The sequence below is a fragment of the Alexandromys fortis genome, unplaced genomic scaffold (genome assembly GCF_014885135.2).
Source record: "Alexandromys fortis isolate MF-2015 unplaced genomic scaffold, M_Fortis_MF-2015_v1.1 scaffold_38, whole genome shotgun sequence".
In the NCBI taxonomy this organism is placed as follows: domain Eukaryota; kingdom Metazoa; phylum Chordata; class Mammalia; order Rodentia; family Cricetidae; genus Alexandromys; species Alexandromys fortis.
In genome coordinates this window covers 7,000,770-7,014,171 of record NW_026067916.1, presented here as the reverse complement: position 1 = coordinate 7,014,171, position 13,402 = coordinate 7,000,770, and the positions used below count along the sequence as shown (strand labels likewise).

The 13,402-nt window shown below is 42.0% G+C and overlaps 1 protein-coding gene across 1 annotated transcript in view; it reads right to left on the bottom strand.

Moving 5' to 3' along the window:
• Positions 1-13,402, bottom strand: part of Sema3e (semaphorin 3E) — a 223,125-nt gene that overhangs the window by 122,806 nt on the left and 86,917 nt on the right. The window lies entirely within an intron of this gene.

Sequence of the window (13,402 nt, the reverse complement as noted above, 5' to 3'; positions counted from 1 at the left end):
AACAGAGCTAGAAAGCTGGAGCATTGGGCACAACCTGAGGGCACTGCAGCTCAGTCAGCCTGTGTCCCTTCCTGGTAGCTCAGCTGGTCTGAGAGATTTTCAGCAGTCCTTATAAGTTATATATGTTTGGGGATGGAGGAGTCGAATGTAGCTGGTCAGTTTCAGGAACTTGCTTCTAAGTTCTTTACTCTTTTTGTTTTTGTTTTAAAGACTAGTTAAGTATTTGAGCATTCTCTATCTACTGTTTTAATTATTTTCTGAGCGTAACTAGCTTCTCTCAAGAATGGAATGTTTCCCCTCCTCTTAGAACATCCTGTGCCATAAGGAACTTCCTGGATGCAGTGAGTATGTCACTTCTCTTTCGTCCTGTGCAGGAATGAGCTTCCCTCCAAGATGGATGGTTTTTCTTGGCTAGAACTGCTACTTAACTATCACAGGTAGATTCGGAATGGAGACACGAATGAGGTGACCTTACCTAGCGGCTCATTTCTAAATACCACACAAGCCTTCCAAACCCAGATCTTGCCTAGCTCTCATTAACTGGCTGTGTGACAAATTAGTGAATTAGCTATATTCAGAGAGCTTTATATTGTAAGTCCAGGCTTTATATCCACTCCCATTGGTACTGCCAAGATGACTTCCTTCTTCAGAAAAGCTTCTCATCTGTGTTCTGTGTAGAATAAGCTCCAAAGCGTTCATGTCCTAGAGAGTTCTCGTTCATATACACATTTACTGTCAATCACAGCTCTTCTTTCAAGTCATTAGAAAACGGGGTACCTCAAGAGTGGGACTGGGAAACCAGCTGCTTCCGTCCTGGTTAGCAAGATCCCTCACCAGTGAAAATGCTGTGGAGACAAACCCCTGGCAGTGGAATCAGGTTTCTTTCATTCTTTCTTCCCTGCTTATAAAGTGTGATGAAAATCACCTAAACTCCGCAACACCTGCCATTCCACCACTAAGACCTGCGGAAATGGGACAGAAGGAGAAGACCCAGTCTACAAGACAGATGGTGTTGGCAGGATCCGTGCAAACAATCACAGGGCAGTCCGTGGGGACAGAGGCACAGATCTTAGGGAACCAATCATTTCTGTCAACTGCAACTTAAGAGATGGATACAAAAATCATTTTTATAATATAGAAGCCATTTAAAGAGATAAAAAGTAATTCATTTAAAGACATCAGCACCCAAACCAATTCTAAAGTTAATATAGGGCTTGGGGGGGGGTTCTTTTTGATAACAATCAATTGACCAGTTACCACTCTGAGTCACTAACTGGTCAGTCACAGGCACCAGAGTTCGAGAGCAAGCTGGACCATTTCCAGGGTTGTTGGCTGGTCCCCAGCAGCACATGGCCTTACTCTGTATTACATTCTGTGAGGATGAGGCTTGAGGTGAGTGGTGAATGCCAGCCATATGGCTGACCCCCTCTTCTGCAATGTGCCTGCCTGCAAACAATGTTTTCATTTCAGTGACCAGACACTCAAGTCCCTTTTGGAGAAGCACCTGATCTTTTTCAGACTTTTAGGACCAATATTCAAAATGTCAATGGCGCTTTAATAGGGACCTCTCCAGGAGGTCTTGCTAATAGTTTTTTTTTTTCTTTTTTTAAGTCACAGTTCTTCCTTGGAGAGCTCTGAAGATAATATTCATGAAGATACATTGAAATAATAATAAGTAGACTTCAGATTTAACCTGGCAAGGCAAAATACACATATCTATCACATTTGGGTATAACATATCACAATAAATACATTAAATTATGTACAAAATAACCTAATTTTGCATTACTGTTCACTTGGTAAGACAAAAATTGTGAAAATTTTGTTTCAAGTTTTATTTTATCTTAAATTTAAAAAATATCATGTTTAAAGGTGAATGCTAGAGCTTTTCCAACAAGCTAAATATTATCTTGTCCAACATGGACAAGATAAATAAAACAACAGAAACTTAGTTCTCACAATTTCTAAGCCTAGAAGGTCCAAGATCCAAGACCAAAGATGTTACCTAATGCACTTCCCAGTGAGGGTTATCTTCCTGGGCTCAAACACCTCCTTGAGAGATCCACACACAGCAAAGTGAGCAAGCTCTCACCTCTTCCACGAAGCATACTCATTCTATCAAGACCCCACATGGTCTTCATATTTCCTCACCTTAAATACTTTCACCCTGGAGACTTAGGATGTTCATATATGGATTTGGAGCATACCATTTTGTTCACTGCTGACACCTTTATAAATTATTAAGCTCCCGACTATCTCAGGTCCTGAGGGCATGAGGATCTTCAAGAGAGGCAAGAAATGTGTGTGTGTGAGAGACTGCAAATATATTCATTCTATTATTGAGAACATGATATCATTTTTCCCACAGAAGTATTTAAAAGAAATTCTCAAAAGTATAGTTCATATGTGTCATGCAGATACAGATGTCTCACGGTTGCTCCTTGAGAAGTTATAAATTAGATTCAGGTTTCTCCCAATTTCCCGTGTTATCTTGAGTGATAATGTTAGCACAGGGTTCTGCCAGTGCTGCACATATATTGGCTCAAGGCACTGTTCATTCTTCTACGTGTGTTCGTACCTGTTTCCCTAACAGAGTGGTCTAGTGCCTTCTCAGTTTTGTGTCTGTTCAGGTTACAACCCTGTTACCAAGCTATTTTTCCAACATGAAAAAGAACTAGAGGACCCAGGAATGTATTTCAGTCCGTAGCCAAGAAGTGATTAGCTTGCGGTTACAAAAGGTCAAGTCCTTCTTCTTCGTCAGCTTCATCTGGCACTTCATTTACACCCTACAGTTTCTCACAAGAAGGTGGCATAGTGAAGCTTTTATGCCTGTGGTCACATCTTCATCTGTCTTATCACTTTCTCGTACTGATCCTCCAACTTGACCTGCTTCTCCTGGAAGAGTGCATGCCTCGGTCTCCTTAGTTCACTCTCTGTTGCTAGGAGAGAATGCTTAAAGACGAGCCCTCAGAACAGAAGTATGCTTTGCTCAATGGTGATGGAAACCTAAGTCCGAGAATCTCTTCTTTCTCCTGTCAGGGTCACAACACAGAACTATTTAAGAAACTCCTTGCATACCCAAGGTCTGTGGCTTCAATTTTTAGTTCAACCTTCTGAGAATTAATTAACTTGGCTACCTAGAAAACCACTGTAAACTTTCCCAGGAGCAGATCCCCCAGTGACTTAGCCATTTACTCTAGGCCTAAGAACTTAGATTCTTCTTCCTCTACCACCGTCATTTTCATGATCCACTGGGGACAACCCACACCACAGCTTTAGCAGGATCTTTGGGGAATACAGTTTAGCACAGAAATTAACATCACATAGCCAGCATCACTAATGCGATATATCGATAGGAGAAGACACTATACACTCGATGCTACTGTCTTTTAGACCTAACATCCTTATGCTTTTCTGTTGTTAGTTTGAAAACTAATCCTCGGGCTGGAGAGATGGCTCAGAGGTTAAGAGCATTGCCTGCTCTTCCAAAGGTCCTGAGTTCAATTCCCAGCAACCACATGGTGGCTCACACCCATCTGTAAAAGAGGTCTGGTGCCCTCTTCTGGCCTCCAAGCATGCACACAGAGTATTGTATACATAATGAATAAATAAATGTTTAAAAAAAAAAAGAAAAAGAAAACTAATCCTCCAGTCTCTGGTTCGATCTCTCATCCCCTGCACTTTGTACGACGCTTTGTTTTATCTGGCACCCAATCTTTGACTAACATTCCTTAATAAACTCCAAAGCACCGTCGCGAATTGACGGAAATGCAGTCGGGAGATTGGGGAAAGGTAAATCTACAACCTTTAATCCACTAAGTACAGACACGTGGAAAGCATAGGTTTACGACACCAGCAGCACATAAATTGGGCAGATACAATGGAATAGAAGCAGCCTAGCGGACAGCACCAGGCGGAAGAGCCGGGGAGTGGGCTGTGGTTGACAGACTCAGGGATTGCCCATCGGCTACCGTGTCCTAGTGTGCTCAGTCAACAGCACTCCAGACCCTATAGTGCAGCTCGGTCTATCTTCACTAAGCTTAGCAGAGAGCAGTCTACGGACTTCTCTAACCTCATCTGCTGTCTAGTTGGGTACTGAACCATTTCTAGTTGTATTTGGAGACTGTTTGCTTTTAGTTAGTCGCATGAGAAAACATTAAAGGAGCAGGTCAGTCAACATGACTGCAAAGGAGATGGAGGTGTACAAACAAACTCAGCCAATTCCAATATGAACACAAAGTCGATTGTTAGCAATACTTGACAACTGCCTCTCGGAAGATTCTGCAGTTTCTCCTTATTTTTAGTAGCCTGTATTTCATCATCTTTCTCATCCTGTTACCTTGAAGTCTTCAGTCTGCATTTTCTCAGTTTCCAGACATCTTTCTCTCTCTCTCTCTCTCTCTCTCGCTCTCGCTCTCTCTCTCTCTCTCTNCTCTCTCTCTCTCTCTCTCTCTCTCTCTCTCTCTCTCTCTCTCTCTCTCTCTCTCTCTCTCATACACACACACACACACACATCAGTCACTCTCTGGCAGAATTTTCTTGCTCAGTTTTCCCATGAATTATTATATTGTTAAGAACTTTCCTAGTCAGTGTGTCTTCCTCTAGTGTCTTATGAATTTAATTATATTTTATGAAATTTCAGGAAGCGCTGTAACTAAACAGATATTTCACAAGTTTCTTCAAGAAAGCGATCCCTGGTGTGTTACCTATGCTTCAGTGGGAGACTCTACACCATGCATATATGGGAAACACTGTTAGGCACAGTGCATTCTGAAAAGAAAACCTGATATTGGGAAGGGCTTTGGCAGGAGCTGAGGAGCTGGCGACTGGTTGGTAAGTGATACAAGCAAAATACACTGAATATATGCATGAAATTCTGAAGCACAAACAAAAGAGCTTACTAAACCCTGGAATACTAAGTACTTCATGACTCTTCGGAAATGGAGACAGTCTTGATTTTAAAACTTCCTGCCACCTAATATCTACAAGGCAACCAGAAATTGAGTTTTGAATAAACTACATGGTTATAATAAATGTTCCATCAAAAATAGCTCACACATTCTTCGTGAAAAAGTCTTTAAACTTAATTCTTAAAACTTACACTTAAATAGCCTTGTAGTGATGGTAGTGCATGCCTTCAATCCAGCACTCAGTAGGCAGGCAAGTAGATCTCTGTAGGTTCAAGGTCAGTCTGGTCTACAGAGTGAAACTTAGGGCTGGCTCCAAAAGCTAAACAGAGAAACCCTGTCTCGAAAAACCAAAGCGCGCGCACACACACACACACACACACACACACAACACACACAACAAAACAAAAAAATACCTTTCACAGTTATTTGTGCTTAATCCATTTATGAATTGTGAAACCACTCTTGGTACTAATTAAACAACTGTAATCCAACATTTCATGAACTATAATAAAACAACAAAATTACCTCAGTAAAAACAGAAGGCAAGTGTATCTTTTACTGATATTTATATACATTTGCCTTAGGACTGCTTTCTTTTGTTTGAGGGAAATTCAAACCACTGGAGACATTTATGTACTGGGTTGCTACTCAGTGAGTTCCCTTCAGAGACTTTAAAGGAATGATATCCACAAAGTGTCCACAGCAGAGGGGGAGAAAGGGAAATTGTTACGAAAGTAAAACGCAAAGGCAAAATTTATCTGTGGAAAGTGGCAAATTCCTTGGAGGCTCAGACATTTCTGCTGCTTGAGTGTCCGTCAAAGGAGAAGGAAATTCTAAATTGTCGCATTGCTCTCCACGTCAGCAATTCTAGGAATCTGGAGAGGACGTTTGTGAGGGGCTGCGCCGCATTCCAAGGAGCAGGTGGCATGGTTAATGAATTTAAACCATCAACGTGTGTCACGTCAAGCTATGTACTCCTCGTTGCTCGTGAGGCCAGGTTTGAAAAAAAGTGTCAGGTTTGAAAGTTATCTGAACGGAGTTATATATAATGTGAAAATAATATTGTTTCTTCTGATCTTTCAGTTCTAGAATTCAAGATTCTCTCTTTCTGTCCCCACACACTATGACCTTGTGTACCCCTTAGTTTCTGTCTGCTTACCTTCTATGCCCTCCTCATATCGTGGAGCTAACTCCCAACTTTCCACCTGCTGCCTAAGACCTTCTGTCAGTAATTCCAGACGGATCAGGAGGTCCGGTAACTTCACGGAGAACTCTCTCCTGGAACCCCTGCCAGCAGCAGCATGCTGTACCACCTTCTGTTGGTCACACACTCTACCCTCAGATCTCCATCTCACTGAGAGTCTCGTAAGTCCGTCCTGACCCAAAGGCTCTTTTGTAACTCATTCTTCTGTCCTGATAGGGTACATCATCAGACAGCTCTCTACGAAATGGCTCATGAAGGTGATCTCTTTGGCCACCTGCATCTTTGAACTACCTACTTTATTTATTCCCTCCCTAAGGTTAATTAATAATTTGACTTCATACAAAATTCAACATCAGAAATCATTCCTCACCAAATTTTGAAGAGAAGTTTTGCTGTTTCATAAAAAATTCAGCATCAGAAGTCATTTCTCACCAAATTTTGAAGAGTAGTTTTGCTGTTTCCTGAATTTGGGGTTGAATCTATGGGGAAAACTAGCATTTTGGAACTCTAAAAAGTTTGTACTATTTATTTTCCTCATACCCAAAGGAATCTAGCTTTCTAAATGTCACATTGATGACCTCCTTTGCTTAGAATCCTGTCTTCAGTGAAGTTGGCTATCTCAGTATAATATATTCCTTCCAGTATTAAGAAGAAACTTCGTGCTGGGCAGTGGTGGTGCATGCCTTTAATCCCAGCACTCAGGAGGCAGAGGCAAGGGGATCTCTGTGAGTTCAAGGTCAGCCTGCTCTGTAAGAGCTAGTGCCAGGGCAGGCTTCAAAGCTACAAAGAAATCCTGTCAGAGGAGGAGGAGGAAGAAGAAGAAGAAGAAGAAGAAGAAGAAGAAGAAGAGGAGGAGGAGGAGGAGGAGGAGGAGGAGGAGGAGGAGGAGGAGGAGGAGGAGGAGGAGGAGGAGGAGGAGGAAGAGGAAGAAGAGGAAGAAGAGGAAGAAGAGGAAGAAGAAGAAACTTCCTTCAGTGACTTTGTGGTTACTGCTCTAACACATGTCGTGCCTTACTTCTACATTTTCTCCTTTTTGAACTTATCAACTGCTATTAATTGCTCACGTGTTTCTTACTTATTTCTTTTAGTCAGTTTCTTCACTCAATGGACCACCTTGTCAGTTATCACTGTTAAAACAGCCCCATGGGATCTGAGTCTCCTTTTATTTCAAACTCAAGGGACTCTTTGCTTCTCAGTTCCTGTTTGAACTACCAAGTTGAACTTGGTGTCTGGATGGTGTTTTATAAAGTCCTTTCTTCTAACAGAATGTTTTCTGCTTTCTCTGAGTTTCTCTATTCAAATTATTTTGCCTCTGTATTTCACTTTAGAGGCCCCCTTAATTTCCCATCCCTCTAGAGTTGCATGCTGCTGGTTAAGAAGGGCTTAAGAACATTCATTAGCTTTTAAAATTAGGGGTCAAGACCTGGCAACTCTAAGAGTGACTGAGAGAGAGTTAACAGAATCTGCCTTTAAGGAAGCCAGGCCTCAGGATACTCTGCTAATGACTAAGTTCTCTCTGAGTAGCTTGCTGATGTTTAGGAGCAACTAACACTCTGAGTCCTGAGGAGGAGAAGGCTGATTGACTGAGCCTGACAGGAGCTTCATCAGAATGGCTGGTTACATGCATTTCTTCCCAACCTCACAGTCAGAGGTACTGCTCACTTTGAAGGTGGGGAGCGGGTGAACAAAAGGGCTGTCAGTGTAGATAACAGTCTAGATGACAATCATGCCAGCACCAGGCTTCCGAAACAACTCCACCATGTCTTGAGACAACTGCATGGACTCCCTGTCTCCTGAAAGATACTGCCTCAGCTTCAGGCAGAGCTCTCTGGCACTGTGTGTAAATATTGCTCGTTATCCTCTGCCTAGAGAAACCATTTTCAGCTTTGCCAGAGGTGAGCCCCTCCTCATGCGGGAGAGACCACTGGTGATAAGGATAGGGCCATGACTGGCCCAATACACAAATCTGACTGTGGATAATGATAATGAAAAGCCCCAATAAGTGGCCATGCTCAGTCCAAACATCCCTTCCAGTGCTGTATCAGGAGGCCTCTCGGGTTTCCAAGGGGATTTAGCTTCCTTGTGCTGCTTCCCTGTGTTTCAACATCAAATCTAGTATATCTGTCTCTGTGTGTTCTCTCCTCTCCTCTTTTCAGATCAATAGGCCAAGACATGAATTAAGAAGCAGAAACAGCAGCGGTATCAGGAAGTAGAGATGGCACTGGCGGCAAGGGCAATGACAGTGGTGGTTTGAAAGCTGAACAACCAATAGCCTGATTTTGAAAAAGAAGCAATCTCTGTGTTGGATTTACAGCTTGGGCTGATGTGGAAGTTGTCTGACAGCTGGAGAAACTTGAAGCTCTCCCACAGAGCTGAACCTTCCTGATACCATATACAAAGGGATCCGGTTGTCAGTGGTTAATAATGGGCTCCTCTGCCTGTGTGATGTCAGCCGGGCTTAGTGTCCAGTTAAGTCCTGAACAGCAGTGCACTGCCGGGGATTTCAGTTCAGCTGCTGAACACATTCCTAGCAGAGACAGGCTTCCCAGGTCATGCTGAAAGCAGCAGGCATGGAGTATGGAAGTACTCACGCAGCTAACTTGCCAAAGAGTGAAGAAGCAGCTCAACCCCTCAAGAGAAGCCAGGGCAGGATGAAAAGGGAAACAGGAAATAGGTGGCAGGAAAGACTGGAGAGCAAATGAAAGGCTGTAAAGGTTCACGGAAGAGAAGACAAAGGCGTTGACAACCTCAGAGTTGCCATGTCTTCAGAGCCAAGGGTCAGGAACCAGGCTGAGAGCTATGACTTTGAATGCTGCCCACGGTCAAGTTGTTAGGATCCCTGAGGCATTCATTCACAGAGACCGAAACACTTGGAGGTCAAAGGAGTCCACGTGCCTCCATTATCCAAGCAGACTACACAGAAGGGCATCACTCTGTTGTTCTCTCTTGACTGTTGCCTGTTCTCAGTGCTGCTGAACACTGGGGGAACAGACATCACCATTCAAGACTTTTGCCTTGCTTGTGTTTTCTGTAGAAGTACAGCAAAAGAAGCATCAGTCAGCAGATTGGTGACATCCAGATATATTGTCTTTGCATAAATAATCAAGATGAGCGAAAGCATCTTGCATTAGGGTGAGCTCATAGGATCAGAGGAAATTTGAAATTCAGACATAGCAGAGAATACCACGTGAGTGAGTTGCTCTGGGACAATGGTCTTTTATCCTGTCACTTGTATAAGCGGAGCAATGAGAATTCTGGGAAGAGGGAAATTTCAGTCTGCAGCCATCACCCAGACACAGAGCAAGCAAGATGTGACTGCCTCGCCGAAAAAGGTACCAAGCCACGTGGCTACCAGAGACAAGTATGATGGACTAATATAAGTTATAAGAGTTAATAAGAAGCCTGAGCGACTAGGCCAACCAGTTTATAATGAATGTAGACCTCTGTGTGATTCTTTGGGATTGAACAGCTGCGGGATTGGGTGGGACAGAAATCTCTGTCAACAAGGAGTGACACAGAGGCCAGTGGCAAAGAAAGTTCTTCCCCAGACCCTTCAGAAGGGGCGTGGCCTTGTTCTCAAGAACCGCGAGAGAACAGATTTCTATTGTTCAATGGAACTGAGTCTGTGTCATCACTAGTGATCTGATTACAAGACTTTACTTTTTCCCTGGAGCAGGTAAGCATAGAGGTAGAAAGGTTCACTGCTCAATTAGTACTAATGTAAGCATCTTATAAATAATCCCTGGTCCAGTTGAGTACAAAGTTTAAGTCCCTGCCTATTTCACCTCAATTGTTTAATCTATTAAATAGATAGTATTACAGGTTCTAGTCCTAGAGTGACTAGCCAGGTACACAATTTCATTTACTATTGTCAAAACCATAAAGGTTGGCATGGATAAACATCATTGTCAAACTTCCTCTTTACGTTACATTATCATTCACTTTCATGTAAGCGTGCATACAATTATGGCCATCGGCACTGAAAGCATGAACGAAACTGAAGACCTTATTATCAAGACGGCTGCTCCGGTACGAGCCAGAAGTTGTTTAAACATATTCATTTACTAATCCCACTAGCTAAATGTCTTGCCAACAATAAAACTATTTCATATTAGTTCTCAAGTTAATCTTAATATTTAAAAATTCATTTCAGGAGCATACATAATAAGCACAGCAACAACAAAAGATAGAACGAGCTTCCCCGAAAGGGCAATGAGTTATTAACCTTCTAGGCTATGAGTCTCCTGGGAGCGGCGGCCTAATGCTCTACGCTGTACTGTAAAAGGTTTGAGGCTCTGGAAAGTATGCTCTGAAGAGACGGAGTAAATACTTTTCAGATAATGAGTCCTTTGTGTCTTTACAAAAATCGCCAGACAAAGCTGGAGATGAAAAGAATATTCAAGTTGCCCATTCTACCCCCTTGTGAAGGGCTGTCCTTCTCACGGAGTATTTGAAATGGTTCACACAGCAATCCCTGGAATGTGACAGAAGAGCTTTCAGAAGCAACTGGAGAATTTGATAACTCCCTGGGAAGTAGCCCTTCAGGTGCTTCAAGGCTGTGCACTTGGTAAGTGATGGAAAAGGCCATGCCTCTTCTATAAACAATCTTGGAACTAGGCACACTCAGGGCAGAGCATCCTGCCTAACGCTACTGCAGGGATCGGATCAGTGTATCTGACTGTGCCTTTGCCTTCTTGCTAATGCTGGGGAAACCAGGAAGATATCAGGCAAATTCAAGAGCTGAGCGCTATCATTCCATACACTCGGTAATTGGTGGAAAATCATGCTGTCAAAATCGGTCATATGTAAATTATACATGACAGGTATGGGAAGCTCATTAGGACTAAACCTTGCTTTTAAGAAAGTGATCAAGCACTTTGTGAACCCCAGATAATTTGTGTATACAGATTTTCATTCTCAAATTTATTCTGTCTAGGGAAGTAGCTGTACTGTATTCCCAAGTACAGAAAATTCATCCTTGACTAGTAGGTATTGACTGACTGAGGGTCTATTGTGGCCTTGAAGAGGGCTGGACAAAGCTAATGAATGATGGAAACCCACTATAATAGCTGTAAGTCACAGAGCACAAATGGTGGGATGGGATCACTGAAGCAGGAGCATTAAAAATGAAGCTTCAAAGTTCCTGTTTACCCTCCTTCCTTCCCCTCTTCCCTTCATTTTGCATTTGATTATTTGTATTTTCTCTTTTTATCTATGGGCAGAAAACTCTATGTGGCCAAAATTAGCTATCAGATGGTCAAAAACTATGATCGGACAGATCTCTTTCAAACCTAAGTCAGGGAAAATTCTCCTCCATGTCAGAGAATGAGGGTTACAACTCGGATTACTGTACCATAGGTTCACATTTGTCCCTCGAGTCTAACTTCATATTCCAGAGCACAGTGTATGTGACTAACAAATCCGTTAAGAATAGGAGAGTAAGTCTTGTATCCACTTATGGTAATTATAGTAAGGCTTCAAGGGTGATTCTCCAGCTAGCCTGAGTTAAGGAAGGTAATTGGACAAATCAAATAATCCTAGCACATTGCAGAATGTTCCAAGCGCAGAGGTGTGTGGAAAAAAAATGGTTCCTAACTGAAAGTGATCTTCATGTCCACACCATTACTTGGTAGACTAGAAGACAGCGTCCAAAAAGCTAAATTTCACAACAGTTGTGTGACTGTAGTACTATCTAGGGATTGTGTCAAAGTCTTGTAATCAGTAATATAGTCTAAAATTTATCAGGAAATTGAGTTTGAAGATGGTAGGATGTATTGGCTGTATGTATCATTGGAACTGCAGTCACATTTTTGTATAAGATGCGCTATTCTGAGGAGGCCTATTTCAGAGACTCTGCACCTTTGGCCTCCCTAGCCTATTCCTGTCACCGACTTCCATGATGAGTCTAAACTCAGCATTTCCCTTTTCACCACATCCCAGCTGTGGTTTCTTCATTAGCTGGCTTGCTAAACTGTCACCTTAGACAATGGGAGGGCTTGGAACAATGAAAACATTTATTTACAGTTGTTTTTCTTACACTGAGATTCAAAGATGGGAAGTGGGCATTGGGGTGCTTGTTAGATGTTTGTAAAAAATCAATCACCAAACATTTTCAGGAGACAAAGGAAAATAATTATAAGTATAATATCTATGAATTATGAATTGGCTGAGTTAAATACCTTGAATAAATTAAAACAAAAAAGCAATAAATCAGGGTTAATGGAGAAAAAGCATTATGCATAGAAATGAATATTGCAGGTGAAATGTTATTTCTCTTCCCCAGACTTTTTTCATTGTATCTTAGAAAAAAAGCACAGAAAGTGAAACTGTAGACTTGTGGATGCTACGTGCCGAAGTGGGGTGTCCCCGGTGTTCGGGGTTAGGGAACTGCGTCATCACGGTGCTGGCAGTAGGCGTGGTGATGCATTTACGGAAGGATTTGGTAGACAATTCTTTACAATAGCCTGGGGGTAGCACATATCATTTTCTTCATTTTACAAATTACGAAGTTAAATAGAAGCTTTCTCAAGTAACTATAAAGGAAGTTTTACTCAAAATATTTCTTCTGAATCAATTTACAACAAACAATGCCTTTTATGACAAACAAGTATCATAAGTGACTTTTCTTTGTATTTGTTTTATTTTGTTTTTGTTTATTTTTTGGTTTTTGGATTTTTTTTATGTTTTTTTTTTTTCTTTTTTAGACAAGGTTTCTCTGTGTAACAGCTCTAGCTGTCCTGGAATTTGCTTTGTAGACCAGCCTGGTCTTGAACTCACAGAAATCCTCTTGCCATTACCTTCCAAGTGCTGGGATTTAGGATCAAAGGTGTGTGTCACCACCGCCCAAAGATATTCATACTGGCATGAAGTATAACTGGATAATCTCTTGATTAAAAACAAATAGTAGGGTTGTTGTTTTTGAAAGTGTTCATTAGTGTCTGGAGTGGATAAGTATAGAATCCAGTGCTACAACAATCCTTCGCCTCTCTGACCTGCCATTCTCTGAATGAAATTTCTCTGTTTCTTAGCTGGATTTTTGGGCTCATTCCTCCCTTCTTTGCCTTCATCTGTTGACAAGACTGTTATATGTGATAGACAATGTCCTTTAGAAATAAAGGAATTTATTCCCATAGTTTTTGAGAGTACGGCCAACAAAGTTCAGCTGTCAAAACTTTAAGCTGATGTCTCTGCGGAAACATAGAAGAGGCTCCTTGCCCAAGGTCAAGCTCCTTCCCTGGGTAGCCCGCAGCTGTGAGCAGAGTCAGGTGAACCCAGATGATCATTGCGG